A 6,834-nucleotide genomic window follows, 5' to 3' on the forward strand; every position below is an offset into this window, starting at 1 on the left:
CCTGCCTAGTACACAGCTCTAGATGCCAGTTAACAATGTGCTCCAAGCTCCGTCTCAGGGCCCACCGCCTCCTCCTCCAGCTGCTGCTGCTGCTCCCCCCTCAGGGCCCTCTGCCTGTACTCTGACACCTGTGTATGGCTTGTAAGAGAGCTGTGAAACCTGGCGGCTAATTTAAGACTGGAGGAAACCCCCCCCGGGGCCCTCTCTGCCTCTACTCAGAGGCCTGTATCAAATCTGGCATGTTCCCTTGACCGGCCCATAAAATCGCCTTGCCTGCAACATAAAAGTACAGTGTTGTGCAGAGGTGTGGGAGTCTTAACATGTCTTTTTAGTAGCTATACGCAGTCCAGAGCAATACCCTGAATTTTTCCCCCATTCACTTTAATGGTGTTCGAATTTGACGTTCAATCACCCGAACAATATAGGTCTATTCGAGCGAATAGCTGTCGAATCGGAATAGTGAGCTATTCGACCAATACTAGTACTGGGCAGGCGGCATCAGTAACTGCATGAGGAGGAGGCGGTGGGCCCTGAGATGGAGCGTGAACAGCTTTGGTAACCGGCAACTAGAGCTGGCTACTGGGCAGGCGGCAGCAGCAACAGATGGAGTAGACGGTGGGCCCTGAGACAGACCATGGACGGCATTGGTAACTTGCATCTAGAGCTGGTTACTGGGCAGGCGGCAGCAACAACAGCAGGAGGAGTAAGGCGGTGGGCCCTGAGACGGAGTGTGGATGGCATTGTTAACTGGCATCTAGAGCTGGGTACTCAGCAGGTGGCAGCAGCAGCAGGAGGAGGAGGCTGTGGGCCCTAAAAATGAAGTGTCGATGGCATTGGTAACTGGCATCTAGAACTTGGTACTTGGCAGGCGGCAGCAGCAACAGCCTTAACCTCTGTCCACAACCTTCTCCTTTCTAAATCTCTAAATTTCCTGGCATTCCTGGCTTAAATTTCCTCACTGAAACTTGGCTTTCCTCCTCAGACTCTGCATCTGCTGCTGCTGTGTCCTATGGAGGCCTGCACTTTATAGCCCCAGACCTGGCAACAGAGTAGGGGGTGGTGTGGGTCTCATTCTCTCACCTAACGGTACATACAGAGTCCTCCCTAACCTGCCCTTCCTCATTTTCACCTTTTAAAGCCCACTTTGTCCGTCTTTTCTGCCCTCTACTCCTTATTGTTGCTGTTGTGAACTGACAGACAAAAGAGAAAGAGGTTAAGGCCATCACCTATATGGACATTGTAGAAGCTGTAGCTTTTGGGGACATTGCTGTTTAGGGGACTGCCTTTTTCTATCTGCTAGTTGTAACTTTGTAGAATGCAAATAAATTTGTACAAGTGTTTCCTGGCCCTGATAGTGGCCTTAGAAAGCCTACCAGGATATAAGAAAATGCAGGAAGTACAGGGGCAGAGAACAGAACATGTGGTCAGCAAGGGTGGATGCCTGCATTCCTTCCATGAGTCATGAGGCAATAGCAAGTCAATGTAAAATACGGGATTGAGACGGAGCATGGACGGCATTAGTAACTGGCATCTAGAGCTGGGTGTAGTGCATCGTCAATGACACCCCGAAGTGTGTAATCTGAAATTTGTGATTGAACGTGAAAGGGCCAGATGAAGATGTTTTGTGCGCCAGCACTGTTGCTGTGGTCTGTGGTGCCTGAAGCGGTAGTAAGGTAGACGATATTGCTAGTTTGCATCATGAAGTGCATGACATGAATGCTAACCCTCAATAGTTAGCTTAAAAATTAGGCAAAAGCAATGGTTCCTATCAGTGTGGCAGTACTGGGGGTTTTCATCTGCAGTTTGTTGGCCTCCCGGAAGCAGCAGATATGTAAACTATATTGCTAGCTGATACAATGTCAGGCATGACACTGGCGATAAATGCCACCCCTGGACGTTGCGATAACTAGCGGAAAAACTCAACCGAGGCGGGCTGAGCTGACGGTGTTTGGTGATAGGCAGCCATAGACTCAGCAGAGGAGCAGTGAGGGTTCACCGAGGCATCTTGGTTGACCAGTGAGTCCTTGTGTCAGTCAATAAGTGACATCTGCGGTGGGCATAAGATAGTTGTTAGTTACCCACCTTTCGTTCATTTTCAAGAAAATGTGAGGCGATTGACATTTTCAGGCTACAGTTGTGGTCGGTTATCCGTGTGGGCCTCTGGCACCACTGCTGAGATCCCTGTATGGAATGTGGTGCGCAGAACTCACACAGCCGGTCGCATAGTATTCTGCTCAGGCGGCTCACCTTTTCTTTCTCTTGCGCCGCGTTGGGTAGAAACTGTGATATTTTGTATTTGTACCGGTGATCCAGAAGTAAGGCTAGCCAGTAATCATCCTGCTTTTTGATACTGCAAATTCGGGGGTCCCTCCGTAGGCATGGCAACATGTGGACACACATATAAAAGGAGGGGTTCCTTGGGCTCATCCTCCTCCTGTCCCTCAGTAGGCGCCAAAACACCTTCCTCCTTATCACCCACCTCCTCCTCTTCAAGCTGCAGCAGTTTCTTTGTTCTATTGCCTGCAAAATGCCTAGGCCATGACAGCACAAATTCAGGTTGGACGGGTCCTGTCCGGCAGCCCCAACCTGGTCTCCATCATCATCATTTCCTCCTCCTGCTCTTGAAACTCATGTTGCTGGTCAATGTCCATTCTTGCTCCTCCTGATGCTGGCTGTGCGCACTCGAGTGTAATGTCACCCTCATCCTCCTCCCCAATTTCTTCCCCTCCTCGCCCATCGCCTTACCGCTCCCGACTCACAATGTTTGTGGCCTGCTCAAAGTGGGCCAATACTTTGCATAGCGTCTCCATTTGCTGCCACTGGTCACTGCTAAAAAAAGCTCACTTGTGTGGCTGCACTAAGGGCACTGCTGCCTCCATGCACCACGCTAACCAAGTAATGGTGGATGGCTAGCTTTTGCTCACACAGACGCTGGAGAATGTGTAGGGTGGACTTCCATCTAGTTACGGTGTCGCAAATGAATCTATGCGGTGGCAGACTCGCTAGATCTTGCTAAGCACTGCGGCGGCAGTAGGGGATCGACGGACATGGCTGCAGATGGAGCAAGCCTGACTCAGTATGTTCTGCAGTCCTGGGTATGTGCAGAGGAACTTCTGCACCACCAGGTTCAGTACGTGGGCAAAGCAGGGCCCATGCGCAACGCGGTACCACAAGGTTGGCCCCGTTGTCCCACACTGCTTTGCCTGTTGTGAGCCCGGAGGTTGTCAGCCAAGCCTCAACCTCTCTGTGCAAAGCGGACTAGAGTTCTCTGGAGGTGTGACTTTTCTCCCCCAAGGACACCATTTTTCAGCACTGTCTGGCAATGAGTGTGATTGAGGGAGCCGTAGTGACGTGCCCGCTTAACCACAGTGTCCTCCGCTGCTGCTGGCCTTTCAGGTGGAGTGTCGAAAAGAGAGGGTTTGCCGGTAGAAGGAATGAAGGCGGGAGAGGACTGAGCTGACCCATGCTTTCCCACCATTCCCCCTAGTCGGGGGTTCTTGGTGCTGCAATGCCTCTTGCAGACTACCGTCAACTGATCTATGAAAGGCCACCCAGTGATCGGTGAATGACAGGTAGCTTCCCACTCCGTGCCTGGTTGTCCAGCTGTCTATGGTGATGGTGATTTGGCTAGACACCGGGAATGCCAATGCCCAGGAGAGGTTACCCATTACATGTGCATGTAAACTGGCTACAGCTGTGCGGGAGAAAAAATGTCTGCTTGGTATATTCCACCACCGCTCTTCACAGCCCATCAGGTCACAGAAGGGAGCCTAGTCCACAATGCTGTATGGCAGTAGCTGCACTAGATGCGAATTGAGGTCAATTACTCTTTTGTTGGTTGGGCCCATAGCCTGATGCCTTTGTGAAGAACTCCGGTAGAATCGGCTGAAGGGACTGGGACTCAAGGGAGCTGAAGGGGTTACTGGATTACCCATCTTGCGGCGACAAACGTCTTCTGAGGCCACGAAGCCTGCGGACAGAAGCTGATACTTCCTCGCAGTTGGAAGTCTGGCTGGCAACAACCTCCTGAGACGTAGAAGCAATGACGGAGGTGTAGAAATGGAGTTAATGCAGGTGAAAGAAGAGACGATACTGTGGTTGCACCCCCTTCAAGAGAACGCAAGTACTGCTTTCACTTTGGTTTGTGCTTCTTGCGCATGTGGGAAAGCAGGGATGTTGTACCCAAATTTGATCCAGCCTGTCCTCTGCGAATCTGTCTGTGGCACAGGATGCAGATTGCTACCCACCCGTCAGCGTCTTTCAGTGTGAAAAAAAGACCACTCTGGAGAGGTGCGTGCAACCACTCTGCTGTTCTTTTTCTTTGCCTGCCCCTGCGTCTTCTGGGTGCCCTGTGTCTGCTCCTGCTCCATCTCCCCCACGGTCACATGGTCTCTGACTGTTCCCCTGCTTCTGCCCACTTGTCTGTGTGTTCTTTGGGACTCCATCCCCAGTCTGTTGCTGCTGCCTTTTCTTTACGTCTGTTTTGGAACTGCTGCTAGTCCTTACACTCACTGGTGCTTCCCAAGTGACATCACCGTCCTCATCATCCTCATTTTCATCTAAGCCAACATCTGCTAAGGCAGCCATTGATGCAGAACCTTTGCCCAGCAACTGCTGACCACACTCTCCAAGGGTCTCAGTCTGCCTCCTACTCTAAAATTCTCAATGACCGATCCTCAGGCTTTTCATCAAACAACAAGGGGAGTCATCAGGAGGTACAGGCACATTAGCCACGCTAACTCCTGTCTTTGCTCTTGTCACGGCTTTGCTGGTTGCTGCTGCTGGTGCTGCAGAAGAAGAGCCTGCTGCACTTGAGGCCCCTAAGACCCAGTCCACAATACTCTCCACATGACGTGGCTGTCTCCCAATTAATCTACTAGTGTACTGATGCTCCGCACACATCTCAGACCTGTTTGATAACTTGTGCTGCTGCCTCCAACAGTTTGTTGCTGTCCTACAGTGGCGGACTCCTGGGGAGTATGCCCTGCCTTCCCCTGCGTCTACCACTAATCTTTAACTTATTCAGGCAAAAATGCACCTGTACCAAATGGTTGTCTTTGGTAAATAGCAAGAGGTATCAAACAATGAAATATCTGTATTTTTTGAGAGCAATACAGTCATTTTTCTGGCTTTGTAGATATATAGCAAGTGCTATCAAAATCAAATATCTGTAATTTTTTTAGAGAAATGCAGACATTTTTATGGCTTTTGGATAGCTTGGAAGAGGTAATGTGTAAAATATGTGTTTTTTGTAGAGTAGGACAGAAATGTTAATTCTGTTTTTTGTTTTTTTTTGAAAAATAGCAAGAGGTAGCAACTTTAGTTCCTAAATCTGTATATTTCAAGACATACAGAAGGCTCCTAACCTGCCCTGTCACAATGCACAATGGCTTTTGTGATAGATATGTGATTGATTGCAAGAGGTATATCGGTCGGACTGAAATATCTTTTTGTAGAGTAACAGAAATGTTTTTGCCTTTTTTGCTAGTTAGCAAGAGGTAGCATCAAAAACTGGACAATCTGTATATTTCAAGATATACAGAAGGCTCCTAACCTGCCCTGTCACAATGCACAATGGCTTTTGTGATAGATATGTGATTGATTGCAAGAGGTATATCGGTCGGACTGAAATATCTCTTTTTGTAGAGTAACAGAAATGTTTTTGCCTTTTTGGTTAAATAGCAAGAGGTAGCAAGAAAAACTGCACAATTTGTATATTTCAAAATATAGAGAAGGCTCCTAACCTGTCACAGTGTACTTCTCCCCCTGCTTCTCTCCCTTACACAGAACACAAGATGGATTGACTAAACCCTCCCTCCTTCCCTGAATATATACCTATTCTGAGATTTCTGCTTATTGGTGCTGCTGGGCCTTGCTGTGCATCCTGGGAGCAAATGATTCGCTCCCAGCTGCGCTGTTCCCACCAGAAATAGTGGGCGCTTCCGCCCCCTGCATTTCCCCATGTTTGTTCAGCGAGAACACGTCCTCAAGGTAAATCACAAGGCCGATCTCGCTTAAATGTTCGGTAAGTGATCGAACTTAATAATCTCACACGCTCGTCCTTAGTCATAATACGTCTGATTGCGGAAACTAAGCAGGGTTAGGCTTGATTGGTACTTGGATGAGAGAACACCTGGGACTTCCAGCTGCTGTAGGATATGTTTTCTATTTTTCAAATAATTGCTTTTAATTTAAACTAAAAAAAAGTGCTAAAACAAATAAGAAGGATCAAATTGGGAGAAATTCAATTGCCTACGGCCATATCAGTCTGAATGCGCCCAATCTCATTTGATTTTCAGAAGCTAGGTAGGGTTGAGCTTGGTAAGTACTTGGATGGGAGACCACCTGTGGATACCAGGTGCCTTTAGTTCCTTTTTCTATTGTTCAAATATATTGCTTTTAATTTAAACTAAAAAAAAGTGCTAAAAAAATTAGAAAGATCAAATTGGGAGAAGGTAAAATGCCTACGGCCACATCAGTCTGAATGTGCCCGTTCTCGTCTGATCTCGGAAGGTGAACAGGGTTGAGCCTAGTTAGTACTTGTATGGGAGACCACCTGGGAATACCAGGTGCTGTAGGCTCTTTTTTCCATTGTTCATATGTTTTGCTTTTAATTTAAACTTTTAAAAATACTAATGAAAAGAAGAAAAATTAAATTGGGAAATGTTTACATGCCTATGTTAACATTAGTCTTGATGCATCCGATCATGAACTAAGCAGGGTTAAGACTGGTTAGACATGTTTATGAGACCCTACCAGTTGGTGTACCATCAGGAGTGCTAAAGAAACTACAGTCTGATTTCCTGAAATTTATTTGGTCATACCAGAGGCATA

The 6,834-nt window shown here is 47.8% G+C and overlaps 1 pseudogene; it reads left to right on the plus strand.

Annotated features, from left to right (window-relative positions):
* Window positions 1-6,462: 6,462 nt before the first annotated feature.
* On the plus strand, window positions 6,463-6,581 carry LOC140334411 (5S ribosomal RNA; annotated as a pseudogene).
* Window positions 6,582-6,834: the final 253 nt, after the last annotated feature.

This window comes from Pyxicephalus adspersus, chromosome 6 (assembly GCF_032062135.1).
Source record: "Pyxicephalus adspersus chromosome 6, UCB_Pads_2.0, whole genome shotgun sequence".
Lineage (NCBI taxonomy): Eukaryota > Metazoa > Chordata > Amphibia > Anura > Pyxicephalidae > Pyxicephalus > Pyxicephalus adspersus.